The sequence below is a fragment of the Protopterus annectens genome, chromosome 6.part1 (assembly GCF_019279795.1).
Source record: "Protopterus annectens isolate FY-2018-M chromosome 6.part1, PAN1.0, whole genome shotgun sequence".
NCBI classification, from domain to species: domain Eukaryota; kingdom Metazoa; phylum Chordata; order Ceratodontiformes; family Protopteridae; genus Protopterus; species Protopterus annectens.
This window is the reverse complement of record NC_056738.1, coordinates 221302095-221317876: the sequence shown is the minus strand read 5'-3', so window position 1 is coordinate 221317876 and position 15782 is coordinate 221302095.

Sequence of the window (15782 nt, the reverse complement as noted above, 5' to 3'; positions counted from 1 at the left end):
TCACAGCAGCTCACACATGAGCATACATGCTTAGAAGGACTAAAACCTGCTTATTCAGGCTAAAACGCACACACACCAGCGCAAACAAGTTTACAGGTCTTCCAACAGCCTTATACATGCTTACTCCGGCTTGAACACACGCACTCACGCTTCCACGTGCGCACTCTGTCTTACTCAAGTTTACAGGAGCGCACACACCCGCATACCCGCTCAGCAAGAAACTTTGGTGTTATCCACAGTATACACCTTCCATTTCTTGGCTTTCCCTGGCCTACCTGTTGGCACACCTCTTTCCATGATGTCTAACTGACACCTAACAAATGCCACTGTCCTCCAATGAGCTGCACTACTTTCATCCATATCCCCCTTGTGATGTCACCTATCTCCTACTCTGTTCCTCCCCATATCCTACTCCTACACTCCACTGACTGTGCTCATTTGCTATGTAAAAGTGCGATTCACTATCCTAACACTCATTTACATAGGATTGCCTACTAATGCTTGGTTACATGTCTTAGACTGAGCTTCTCCCCTTAGCAACCCCTACTCGGTGGCCATGTTGTCTTCAGCCTGCTATTCCTTTACATTGTAATTTGACAATTTTCATAAATTCCATGTTTGTGGCTTTTATTGCCTTATTTTATGATTTTTATAGCGCACCCCGTTTGCGTGGCGCTGCGCTACACTTAAACATCGGAAATCGGCGAAAAAAAAAATATTTTTATTTTAATTTTGCATCAGGGAAACTTTCCAATGGCCATATATTTGGCCATTGGCATGCTTCCTCAACCATATGCAACCTTTATTTGGTGCTGACAAGGCTCCATTGTGCTATTTGCAGAACGGTACACAGTTGTCAACTGAGTACATTTCTGCAGCTAACACGTCTCCTACTCGGACAGGTTTCTGCTTCCTGGATCGCAAATTTACCTCATTTGCATGCCTTTCGGCTGCAAGTGAGGTAATTTGCATATCACAGCCCCTTCCGTGTAGGAGACGTGTTAGGAGCTCTCTTACACGCCCTTACAGGCTGTTCGTGGATCGTTCGTCGGACATGATGGCTGCATGGGGTCTTACTCTACTCATAGACTCCGTGCAAGCCATCGTGAATCCGGCACAAAGTTTTTTAATATCCTTTTATTAGAAAAAATAGGAATGGCCTGAGCAATGTAATTGATTTTAGGAAGTAAAGTCATTTTTATTAAATGTAGTCTATCTTCAAATTTTAAAAAGATCTTATTCCATTTTTCTATTAATTTTTTTATGCTAGATAATGTGTTAATATAATTCTTTAAGGTTGTATCTATGTTATCACATAATGATATTCCTAAATAATTTATGGATGACACTAATGTTCCAGTTATTTGGTTTGTATTAAGATATGAGTTATGTTTCTTATTTAAAAACATATATCTAGACTTTTTGTTACTTATTCTTAATCCTGAATTAGCATAACATTTTGTAGTTAGTTTATCTAATTCTTTAAGAGATTCTTCCTCAGTTGTTAGGGTTAGGAGAATATCATCTGCAAAAAGCATGACTTTGAGTTGAATTTTCCATGTATTTCGATACCCTTTATCTTTGAAGATTGGCGGATCATAATTGCAAATATTTCTATAGCTGGGGTGAATAAAATAGGAGCTACAGGACAACCCTGTTTGGTTCCTTTTGTGATTTTTATGGCTTCCGAAGTGAAATGTCCAAGTTTAACATAAGCGAGGTAATTACTATATAATTTTTTTATTAAATGTATAAACTGAGGAGGAAAATCAAATATTTCTAGTGATTTAAAAAGAAAATCCCATTGTAATGTGTCAAACGCTTTTTCAATATCTAAGGCAATTATAAGAGCCTCTTTATTATATCTATTAATGAGGTCTATAAGAGTAAGAATCCTGTAAATGTTGTCATGTGTTTGTCTGTTATAAATGAAAACCTGTCTGGTCTTCATGTATGATATTTGATATGGATTTCTTTATCCTGTTTAATAGGATTGACATAAAGATTTTGTAATCGTTATTAAGGAGAGAAATAGGTCTGTATGAGCTACATAAAGTGGGATTTTTGTTTTCTTTTAAAATAGGAGTGATTAAAGAGTATTTGCAGGAGGGTGGAATTATGTATTGAGAATGTATTGCATTTAAAGCATTATGAAGTAAATTTAAGGCAGATGTAGGTAATAACTTGTATATTTCATTTATAATTCCATCTATTCTGGGGGCTTTATTGTTTTTACTTTGATTCTATCAACTATTTCTTTTAATGAAATTTGTTGTTGCAAATCTAGTTTCACTTTCTCAGGTAATTTATTTATGTTGGTTAAATTTGCATCTATATCTAATGCAGTTGTATTTCGAAATTCATGAGTTTGTAAATCAAAATAGTGGTATTTAAATGCTTTAAGAATATCATTAATGTCTGAGACTGTTTTGTTATTTTTCCCTTCATGTAGAATTGTTGAGTCAATATTAAAATCACGAAACCTCACTTACACGAATACAGAAACATCGACACATATATAGCGAATCGCGAAAACACCGAACGTCCTGAAATGCGAAATTCGAAATGTCGAATTGTCATAGTTGGCCAACCCCACCACCCACTATGTACTACCTACCAAACAGAATAAATAATCCACACTTCCCCATATCTATACTTCACCCATATATCCCATATCCTAATCAAACATTCACTACACACAAATGTATCTAACTATAAACAAACAACACCCAACTACAGGAAAAGTATAAATTACATTTACATTCAGCTACACAACTATATTACTATACATACACTTAACATAACCCTACTTCTAAACCTAAAGTAAAGGTTGCATGTATTACTATGTATGCACTTACCTTAACCTGTACCCTAACTCTAAGGTCTGTAACTATTGCACACTTACGTTAGAGAGCTATACCAGATAAGGGCCAACTATGACTATTCAACATTTCAAATTTCATGCTTCAGGACGTTTGGTGTTTACATGGTTCGCTATATATGTGTCGACGTTTCCGTATTCGTGCAAGTGAGATTTCGTGATTTTAATATAGACCCGAATTTTTGTGATACTATTTTCCATGGATTGTTTTTTAATCCTCATTGATAAGTTATGGAAATGTTTAGGTGACATTGAATATGAGTTAATTTACAATTTTTCTAAAGCTAAATTGGTCTTGTGAGTTAATATTTCATTTTTTTTTTTATTTAGCTGATCTATAATTCTTCTCTTTGTGACAGTATCAGCTAAATTATCTAGGTTTATATTAATTAATTATTTTTGTATATTTTGCAATTCTGATTCCCACTCTTTCGTTTTGTTTTTTTTTACCATGAAAGAGTTTTGCCGTATAAATATGCTTTTAATGTATCCCATAGAGTTACTATATTTATGTCTTCCGAGTTATTGGTTTCTAGAAAAAATGTTATTTCATCATTTAACCATGGTTTAAATTGTTTATGTTAGTAATATAAGCAGGTATTCTAGTTATTAGATTTAGTCTTTTAAGATTAGATTCAAGTTTAAGAATGAGGAAATTGTGATCTGGTAGCGTGCATGGAGAAATGGTGAAGTTTATTACCTTCGTGTTTAAATCTTGAGATATGTATAATTTATCAATTCTAGTTTGAGTACTGACTCTGTAATCTCTATGTGAGTATAATAAAGAGGTATTTTCTTTGTATATGTAGGGGTCAATCAATTTTAGGTTGTCCGTCCAGTTTTTGAGAGTTTTCCCTGTTGGAGACACACGAATGGGCCTATTGTTTGATTTTTCAGGGTTATCTAGAATGCAGTTAAAATCTCCTTCTATAATTAGAATACCTTTTTGTGTTATGTGTATTAAATTTATGTGTTTTCTAACTGTTGTCATCCCTATACCTGGAAATGAGTAGACATTAGCTAAAGTCCAGAGTCTATTATAATTTATTATTACAATGATCAATAGTCCTTCCTTATCTTCATAGTTAAATGTAATTTGTGGCATGGTGATGTTTTTTTTTTCCCATAGTATTATTGTGCCTCTTGCTTTTTTCTTGTATGATGAGTGAGATAATATTGTGAATTCTGGGGGATTCCACCTGAAATTATCATTCGTCTTTAAATGGGATTCTTGTAAAAGTATTACTTGTGCCTTGTTCATTTTTAAGTATTTTAAAATATTTGCTCTTTTCCTTGGATTATTTAATCCATTGACATTTAAAGATAATAACGTTAATTCCATTTAATAGTTAGTTTATATTGTAATTTAAATAATATTATTATATAAGACTTAATATCGTATAGTGTTATTAAAGTTGTTATAAGATTGAGTGTAATAGTATGTTACTCTTTCTATGTTAATATGGTGAGGATATTGTATCTTAGGCCATACCATTGAAATAAATAAAAATTCATACTTGAGTATATGTTTCTTAAATAATAAAGTAATCAGAAAATCTATTTTCATACATGGAGTGAAAGTCACCCCTAATCTGATGGATATTGATTTTTCCATCAGATTACCCAGCAATCCAAAATTAAGACAGGCAATGTGAGCTTGAGCTCTAATATGAATACAGGAGAACAAATAATGTAAGTTATTAATGTAGATTAATTGGTTAATGAGCATAACAAGAAAATGATTAAACATTCATACAACTGTTATGAAGAATATAAGAAAAACTAGAACTCAAATGTATATATCTATATAATGAGACATGAACTATATCATATTATATACAACTCATGTAAGCAATTCTTAAATGCTATTAACAATATTGTTTTATACAAAAACATATATGTTAAGCTACTTATATGTTATATAGCAATACTAATTTATATTACTAAGTATTTATTAATACAGATTAAGTATATAGTATTAAGCTTTTCCAGATAAACCTCTTGACAGTATAAGGTACTGCTGTTAACTTAAATATAACACATATAAATGTTAGAATTTTCAATAAGCATAGATAATATACCCCTGTTATAGTTAATGTTTCTTAATTCAGGGAACTGACACAATTTCTTACCCCTTTCACATAATTTCTTACCCCTTCCTAAAGTTTCCAACCAACTCTTTACTGACATAATCATAATAATCAGGGTATCTAATCCATGCCAGTGGCAGGAAGGGCTTGAAAAATTCAACTTTCTTAATCCTTCTATTCTAATGGTTGTAGTTACAAATTCCAAATCTGAACTGTAATGAGATACAGGGTTAGAGACAGTAACGTAAAATGTCTGATATTTCCAGTATCACCCACCAATATATTCAACTATGTGGTATAAATATACATTAAAAAAAGAAGTTATGTACTCACCATAATGTTCCATCTGAGTAGGTAACTTCATTTGTCAGCAACCTGTGGGTATCGGATCTGAATCGGATGAGTTGGCAGCTTTTTTAGCCAAAGATCCATGCTCCTAGCTCCTCCTCCTTACCCATAATACCCTGCTACCTTCCTCCAGTCCTCAGATCGAGTTTGCCATAAAAACACAACATACTATAGCAACAAACTACCTGAACACCTGAACCTGATGTCCGTTAGGACTGAACAGAAGAAACTTGAAACGAACTACAGGTCCGGGGGACGGAGGGGGGGTTGGTTGCTGACAAATGAAGTTACCTACTCAGATGGAAAGTTATGGTGAGTACATAACTTCTTTATCTGAAGTAGTTAACTTCATTTGATCAGCAACCTGTGGGACAGAGTCCCTAGCTACCAACAACTTGGCCTTACGTCCCCCGTTTTTTTTTGCACCAGAAAGAACCTGGAGTAAAAGCCTGACCCGGATTGATCTGGGGGGACATGCTGGATGGCTCTTTTTCTTAGCAGCTCCTTTATCTCTATGGCTGCTGCCTCCTTTTGATGGGATGGGACATCGGGCAGGCTCCTGGACTGGGGAGGAGAAAGTAGGAAGCGGATAGAGTAGCCTCTGGATATGATTCAAAGCACCCAGTGATCTGTTGTAATGGACTCCCAATGTGCTAGGTGCTCCGAGAAGCATCCCCCGACTGCCTCCAGAGAGGAGCAGTCGGGTAACCCCCCAGGGTTGCTGTGCGGGTCAATTGGAAAAAGGGTTCCCTCGACCTGAAATTCTTCGGCCCCCCCTCTGCCTCTGGGCCGGCGTCCACCCTGTCCTCCTCTGCCTCTGAAAGACGAGGATTCCGGAGTGAAATGGGACTGTTGAGATTTTCAGAACCACATCTTCTTCTGTCCTCTTTGGTTCCTGGAAAAGGACCTTGAGGAGCCGAGAAGCGGATCCCGATGGCAGACATCGTCTTCCCATCTTTCTCACTCTGGAGTAACATATCGCAGATGGTCTTGCCAAAAAGCGTAGAACCGTCAAAGGGGGTGTTCGCGAAGGACGCCTTGAAGCATTCCGCAAAGTCTCAGAGATGGAGCCAGGCATGTCGTTGTAAGACAATGCCTGCTCCACTGGCTCTAGCCGCTCCCTCCGTGGCGTGGGAGAGAAGTCACATAGAGGTGTTAGAGACGGACTTTAGAGTGGCCATTCAAGCTGAAAAGGTTCTTTTATCCTCGGCCGACATGGACTCTGGGGGCGATCCGGCGTACTCTTTGATTAGGTCCCGCTGGAGTCGAATTACATGTGCCAGGTAGTTCAGCGCCCTTACAGAGAAGCGAACATCCGCTTCCCAAGGCGCTCCATCGTCCGAGCCTCCTTGTCAGGAGGATGAACCGAGGAACTCGCTTGTGCCTGTTACCTCTTGGTGGCAGCCGCCACCACCATGGCATCTACTGGGGCACCCTTGCTCCAAACTGTTCTGTCTGTAGGGGGGGCTGAGGATCTTGTCAGGTGTCTTAGGTATTGACTCCACAGTGTCCGGCTTCTTCCATGCCCTGGTTGTGATGAGGTCTACCAAGGGGTTGGCGGGAGGGGACACCCAAGAGGTAGATGGGCCTGCGTCAAATGCCTCCAGAAATAAAGACTCATCCGAGGATGGCTTTTGGGCAGATCACCCCCCCTCTAATATGCAGCAATTCCATAATGTCTCCAAAGGAGACATCCTCGGGGGTGACCTTGCGGAATCTTCCCCTTCCTCTAAGTCCCTGTCATCTGTGAGGGACTCGGGTGAGTCCAAGTGCCTCTTCTTACACTGACGTTTGTAAGGTACCTCTTCGGGGGGGGGCTGTCCGAGGAGGGCTCACCAACAATGTCATGTTCCTCTATAGGAACCATCTGGGACGTAAGCGCAGGCTGACCCTGGGGCCGGATGATGGAGGACAGGCCCGACTGAGAGGGAATGGTGGGCGGACCGGTAGCAAGAACCTGGGGCCTTGAATCCCTCGAAAGAACCCTCTCCACAATGTTGAATGCCATGGATGAGCTGCTCTCTCTAGGATCCGAAAGCAGTCCCCTCGGATCTGACGTGCAGATCGGCGCTGGAGCCGACATGATTGGATCCGAAGGATCAGTGTGCTCTGACCGAGATGGAGCCAAAGACATACTGACTCCCTTGGATCCGAGGCTCAGATCACGGCCCTGAGAACTCAGTTCCAAAAAGGGACCCGACAGACTCGAGGGTGCAGTCGCCGCCGAAGTAGGGATTACTGTTGGCGCCGAACCCCCCCGGCTCCGATGCTACCTGGATCCTACAACTCCGAACTCCAATAGTGGGTCGGAGGAAGAGCAATGGGGGCAAAATATGGGGTCGAGCTCCCCCCCGGAGAGGGGGAGGCAATTGCACTCCCATCTGCAGATGGGCCTGAATAAATCAACGCATCATCTGGTCCATGTCCATGTCAGGCAAACTTCTAGTGGACCTAGATGAGGCCACCAAGGCTGGCCGGGAAGGCCACCTTGATGACCTTGAAGGTGACTGGGTGTCCTCCTCTGGCTCCAGGGAAAACCGTGGAGAATGGAGCCAGGAGGGGGCAGGCCCGGATGCCTTAGGGGAGGCTAGCTGCTTAGACGGCGGGGCCGAGGGGGCTAAATCAGCCCGCTGCTTGTGGCTATGATGCCTGTCTCACTCTTCTCTCCCTTCTTCTGGAGTCCCTCTCCTCCTGAGCCGAAGCGGGAGTTTGAGTCCTGGTCAGGGGAGCAGGGATGGAAAGTGGAGCAGCTGCGGCTGGTGCCATGGAGGGGAAGGAGGATGAAGCCGAGTCTGGGGGCAGAAGGCCCGCAAGAATCAGCTTTGACCTTCTATCCCTCAGAGCCCTAGCATTGAAGACTGCACAAATAGTGCAGCCTGAAGTAAGATGGTCTACCCTTAGGCAAATAACACACTGAGTATGGCCATCTGCTGGGGATAGCTTATGACCACACTTGGTACACTTTGAAAATATAGCTTTTGGGCCTTCAGACATTCTGACAGGAAAAGAAAAGGGCGGCCCACGCGCACACACCTTCACACACACAGAGAGGGGGAGGGGGACTAAAGAGAACTAACACTATTACAACTAGCAAAAACTAATTTTAAGGGATTAAAGATAAGAGTACACACTCACACTGAAGAGTAGAGACAGAAAAGTAAAAAGGAAGATTTTAAAATAGCTTTAACTCACAACCCTCGCTAAGAGCTCATTCTAAGGTGTTTCACTAAGCCGCGGCAAACGAGATCTGAGGACTGGAGGGAGGCAGCAGGGTATTATGGGTAAGGGGGAGGGGCTAGGAGCTCGGATCTTTGGCTAAGAAAGCTGCCAGCTTGGATCCAATTCGGATCCGATACCCACAGGTTGCTGATCAAATGAAGTTAACTACTTCAGATATGCCCATTTTTTTGGTGCAAATCAAGCTTCCAACATCATATCTTTAAACTGGATTCTTTGGTAAGATTAAGTTTATTAAACCCATATATCTTTACAAAGTAATGCATAACAGGACCATTGTTATGTTTGTATTTACAACTCAGTATACAAACATTATACTATACCTAAGGTGTGCCCTTGTCTTACTAAAGCCTTAGGTATTCTTATTCAAAAGCACATCACAGTTTGCCCATCCCTCCCAATGCCTCTCTTTCCCACTCATTTACATAACTGAGAGTTGACATTATATGTGAAGTTTAACAAAATTTTAACTTCATGCTTTATGTCTTTGTAGCACAGATGTTCTAAAAAAATTCAATAAACAGTTTGCACAATGCTAGTTCCAATTCAAAAAAAGAAAAACATAGTAATAACTATATCTTTCATTTAGTACATGTCATCAATTAAGCTTGTCAGCAATTTTGGCCTCAAGTTTAACAAGAAATTCTTATAACATTCCTGCTAAATCTCTTCTCATTAGCTTCATAATTAGAGAGAAAGCTCCAAACAAACCTCTTAGCACATTACTTCTTGTTTTTTTTTCTCTTTTTCAAAAGTGCTACTTCCAAATTAGCAACTGTGTGAACAGTTATGCAGACACCAATACTCTAAAGCTACTGTCCCAACAGTGGAAAGCACCCATCAGTAGGTACAATGTTTTGAATTTTGTGTTTTTCTGTGTAATATTGAGTCAGACAATCTCATGAATGCAAAGTCTAGGTTGTCTAGTATGTACTTTCCCTTTAAGATTGACTCAGTGTTAATCATGTAAGTGTGGGTTGTGTTACAGGATAATAGTTTCCTTTTTTCTTTGTTGATTCCTTTTCTACTTGCTAACGTTGGCAGGTGAATGAAATATAGTATGCTCCCCTTCTATTCCTTCCTACTCAATATTTCATCTTTAAAAGCAACATGGATACTCATCAGACTGATGAGTAGACCGCAGGATGAAGCAAGACGTTAAATGCACTAACTACGGGTTGAGAAATGCTGTAATCACTACGAGCCATCTCTTTACTTTTCAGTACACTCTGCATGTACAACATAATCTCACACCCAGTGCCAATAATGTTTAACTGTCTGATTTGTAAGACTATTTGTAGTAGAATCCTGCCTAGACCAGGAAACTAACTTCAACCAGGAATACTTTTATTATCCAGGCTATGTGTTCGTTTAATGATATATTAAACAGTCACTCACACACTACTTACATCTCTTGAAAGACAAGAGATTGCAAAGGCATACAAATAATCTGTCTGTACTTTCTGATGTGCCCATAAAACCTGTAGTCTGTTCTTTCAAGACAGAAAATATGCAAGCTGCATCTTGAGGGGAAAAGACAGAATGGAGAGTAGATTCTTGTATGTGCTGCATTGGAAATTGTATTGCAGTGACACCAAAAGTGTATTACAAGTTGAAAGAATTGGTGCCACTGATTATTAACTGTGTGAAGGATTGCCAGGTTGTGTATAAGCGCTCGAGGTTTGTAAAAAAAGGGTGTATACATGTGCGTAAGAAATCATTAAAATATGAAATGTTAACATTTTCCATTGAATTATCAGTGCCCCATGCCAGAAAAAGGTTAATTTTTAGATAGAATTGAATTAAACAATCAAACTATAATAGCCTGAGTTAGTTCAAAACATTAGCTGAAGTGTATACTAAATAACTAAATTGTGTAGGAAGTAACACAATGCAGTATTTTAAGTCAATTACTATATTTTAAAACATTTTATAATGATGTGTATTGGTTTGTGTGTGAACTAAAGCTAAACTATAATAAGTGTAATCCTTTGAGTGTGAGTTTTTGATGAAACAATTTACTAAAACTAGAAGCGCTAAATATAAATAAAACATTAATAAAGCATTTAGTGTAATATTTGTAAAAAAAAAATTATAATGTGGAAATACATAATTTTCCTATGTTCAGTACAGTAATACTTATGTTTTTGTAGATGCTTTGAGAGATTTGGAAGAAGTAAATGTTTTAGAGTCTGTTTTCTGCTTCTTTTTCCCCACTTATGACCAGCTGTTTTTCTCAAGAGATCTCTTTAATGTGGAGGAGTCTGACCAGTCCATTTCATCAGGAATAGGAATTATATTGTTGTTTTGACAAAGGAGATGGTTTCTTCAATAGTGTTGAAAGTTTTCATTTCATTAGAAAAAAAAAATATTCTGATTTTTGCTGGGTATATTAGGTAGGTTTTTATTTTGGTTTGTTTTAGCAGTCTTACCAATGGTCAGACTTTCTTCCTCTGCTGCAGTACTCTTGTGGAATAATCATTATCAAATCATATCTGGTGTTGTTTATAGGTTAAAGGACTTTTCCTCCATGCTGATTTAAGAATGAGATTCTTGCCAAGTAAGATAAAAATATGACAACTATGGATCTGGGGGTTGTGGAAGGTGAGGAAGGCATTGGTTTTCCTATTGCTCGATCGGCTCTCTCAATGCCATTAGATAAACCTTCCTTTAAATCAAGTACTTCAGGAAGCCAGTTATTTAAAAATAAAATAATGTTCTCACCCTCCACCTTTTCAGGGAGACCAAAAATTCTTATGTTTGTCCTTTTCTCTCTATTTTCTAGAAAATCAAGTTTGTTGGTATGCCAGGTATTTTTTTGAGTAAGATATTCAACTTGAGATTCTTCCTTCCTGAGTCTTCCATCAATATCAGTAAGTGATGTTTCCATGTCTATCAGTTTAGATTGTTGTTGAAGAATCTCCTTCGAAATGTCAGTTTGGTTTTGACAGTTCTCTCTAAAGCTTTCTAGTTTATCTGTAAACTTGTCCATTTTTAAAGAGAGATCCTGAAGAGTTTAAGACATTTGTTCTATGTCTTTTTTCATTTGAGTGTCAGAATTCTTGGTACTGCTCATCTCCACAAAGTTTTTTTCTCCAATATATTTGACAGGAAAATTTTTAGATATAATCCTCAAAGTTGGTATATTCTTAGGATAGTATATTATTAGTAGTTTTATCTTATTTTCCAATTGATTGGACTATTTAAATTCCTGTAATTTGGTGTAGTTTGAGGAGCTCAAACATTGCTGCTAACAGTTAGCCATACAGGCTCCGCCTCTCCCACAGTTTCTTAATGCCATGCCACAATGCATGTGGGGAGCATATGTGGTTCTTGTGTACCACACAGGAGACATGCAGCACCATTTGATACTTCTGTGATATAACCAGGAATGTTATGTTGCTGTGTCCAAACAAAAATTCACAGAGACAGTTAAAGTGTATAAATCAAAATTATTTTAATCCAAAGTTACTCACTTTTAAGTTAGAAAAAGCATACAGACATATATACATAATTTTTTTCAGGTTACATCTATGATATATCCCAATTTCCTGAGGTTTTGAGAGCCATAGACTCTACCCTTATTGAAATAAAAGCACCAAATGGGGAATTGTGCAAGACTGGGTGTTACTCCACTAACAGATAGGTGGTCTGCAATTTATGGAGTATCATCTACAAGGAGTCTTCAGGCAACCCAGGCAGTTATCATGACTACCATACACGACAAACCTGTGACCTGTACCAACAGGTTGTGAGGGGTAACATCCCCAAGGGGCATCTTATTGGATGTGCTGATATGATGCATCTATGGAACTGCTAGCACTGCATGGCCATGACCTAGGCCCTCAATGGCCATGATGGCTACCACTTATAAAGGTAGCGGTGGAATGGCTTTGTGGATAGTGTCTCGTGCAGGTAAGTATGACAGGACATTGCACATTCTGTTTTGATTTAGTCTGACAAAACTATCACACTTACAATACATGCATTCTCAGAAGTCATTTCTCACACACTCTACGTTAGCCTTGCCAACTCTGAAATGGCAGTGGTTGCAGTGGTCTGTGCATTCCACAGTGGCCCTACATATACACTGAGTTACAGTCATTTGCACAGCAACTTTAAGGGGGAGGGAGTAACCATGACTCCAGTGAGTAGCAGTCTGCACTCATCCCCATGTTTATCCAATGGGGCAAATGGCAGATTTTGACAAATACTTTATAAGGGGTACTACACTCTCCTGACTGTCAGTGAGCCCAGTAACCTGTTCTTCTTGTGTAGTGTGTATCACCTTGGTGTCTGCAGGCACAGACACTGTGTCTATGGTCTTTATAGGGGATCCAGTGATCACATTCTATGTGTCCAACACCACACACACACACACACACACACACACACACACACACACACACACACACACACACACACACACACGCGCGCACGTGCACACACACACACACACACACACACACACACACACACACACACACACACACCTCACTGAAAATCACCTATGAATACAGCAAAGCATAAGACCCTGTGTAAGTATAACCTACCACCACAAGCATACATTAAAACCACATGTAGAAATACTATTTTTTTCAAACCAAGCATTTGAATAGCACATACCTCTCAATTGTACAGATTTTTACAGACTTTCCAGATTTTTGCCTCATGTTTTTAATCTGTTCCTTTTAAAAATTGTATTTTTTGACAAATCATTGAGATGAGCTAAAGATTAAAGTCACTAAATAATGAAACGCATTTGAGTTTCAGACTTCATAACCTTCAGAAAATGCATGTTAGCACAATTCCTGTTATTCTAGTTAATAAGAGCAATATTTCAAATGTGTTCCTGTTTTTGGGCCTTAGTCCTTCCATTATTTCAGGCTTTGTCCAGATTTCATGTTCTAAGAGGCAGAAAGGTATGGAATAGCATATGTCTTGCAGGTGGGCATGCAAGCTGAATCTCTGATATTCCTGAATAACCTAAAGCAGACATTTTTACTAAGTTGGCCAGTGAGTAATAGGGTCAAGGGGAAAGATTACTGTCATAGAGGCATCTATATTATAAGAACGAATGCTTAAAATGTCAAACACATCTTTGTTGACAAGTTTTAAGCTAGTGCTCTTAAAAACAAAAGCTGACAAAGTTGAAATTGACATGCTCGAAATATTTTAGTTGCCCAACACCAATCCCCCACTGCCACATTGAACATGAACTGCAAACACAGTAAATTTCACTTGTAATGAACACCCGAAATATACACTACAATCCTTCCAATTTGTAAAGTAAATGAAGTAACCATACCAATTTCCAACAGTCTTCTTCTTCTTTCAGCTTTTCCCAGTTAGGGGTCACTACAGCGGATCACCTGTCCGCTCATGTTTGGCAGTGAAGTTTTTACAGTGTCGAGTTGCCAACCCAGCGCCCAACCTTCCACGGAAGGCACACACATGTACGCAGTCACACCTAGGGCCAATTTAGAGTATCCAATCCACCTACAGCATGTCTTTGGGATGTGGGAGGAAACCAGAGCATCCGGAGGAAACCCATGCGACCACAGGGAGGACATGCAGACTTCGCACAGAAGCCACCCCAACCAAGGATCGAACCGGAAAAAACAATTGCCAACAGTAAATCTCCAAAATTACACTTGACCAAAATGGCACTTTCCCGAAACACAAACCAATTAACACTTACACTAATTTTTCTCTAATTTTTGCAGGGGGTGGCTGTGCCCCCTGCACCCCCCATTTGGGGGGATGCGTCCCCCACACCCCCTGCTAATTATATATACAAAGTCTGAGATTGCACTAAAATTAAGGTAAACATGCATAATTCATAATGTTCCCATCTTTACGTCACTGCTACGTTTGCATGTGTTGACCAACTATGACATTTCTAACTTAACGTTTTAGATCTTTAGAGCTTTCGCTTATAACAGCATTTGTTTAAAGCATGTCGACAAACTGGTGCTTGACATTTTAAGCATTTGTTCTTATAATATAGACCCATTATAGAGTAAGTTGACTACATACTTGAGGCATCTACAGTAGATATCAATTGAGCACAATGCAGTTCTCCACCAACAGTCAGCAGGTCTATATTAGATATTCAAATGCTTAAGTTGTCGAATGCTGAAACACTGACACCTAAACATCAAAGTCTAATAAACATGACAGGCCAATTACATGATTTTTTTCCCTGGGAAAAAATTTGCTTGGCTGTCAGTGGGGATTTGGCCTTTTCCCCAATATACAGCGATCTCGGACTTGGTGTATTTAGTTAAGGGAGGTGTGGGGGGCACAGCCCCCCATGTTGAGGGGTGTGCTAGGCAGAGCCTCCCCACTTGATTAGGGTTTTAGAGGTTGTTTTTTTTTTCTTGGCCATGCAAATGTTTTCCCTGGGTAAAAAATTGCATAATTGGCCTGTCGTATTTATTAGATTTCGGCATTTAGGTGTTGACGTTAAAGCGTTCGACAAACTAAGCATTCAAAGATCTAATAGAGACCCCATTCAGCACCACATCAAGAGACCTGGTATAGGTATCAGTGCCTCTGAGAGAGATAAACTCTTCCATAGACATAAAAAGATAACTTGACCAATACCCCATTTACCATCAACCCACCTTCCCATGCCATGCCAGTTGAACAGATTTTTTTCCCCACTGCACAAGTAATGTCAGTGTGCTTGCAACAAAACATCCCATTTATATGGTCTTCAGCAATAATGCCATTAATTTCCATAACAATATCTTTTCAGGCACAGTCATTTGGACCCGTCTGGTATAATCCTGCTCAAAGAGCTAATGACCATGGTAACAGAGGGCCTGAATGAGCTCCTTTTTCTCTGCTTGGAAATTTTTGACTTATAACTAGCTTTTGCAGCAGAGTCTACACTCCTTTGTTTGTTATCTACCTTTGAAATTGCTTTGTGGGTATGTAAAACACTGATATTAGCATGGTGGTCATGATGGGTCTATATCATATGAGTGAATAGCACAAATTGCGAACACTCATAATATCGAACGTACCGGACCACAAACTTCCTATTGTGGAGGGCTGCGCACCCCACACCCCCTGCTAAATATATATTCCAACTCCAAGAATGCACTACAGTGAGGAAAAGGCAAATATCTCATTCTTCACTGTACCGCAATCTCAGAAAAAGCACTTTTAGGTCCGGTACATTCAATATTATGAGCGCTCGCAATTTGTGCGATTCA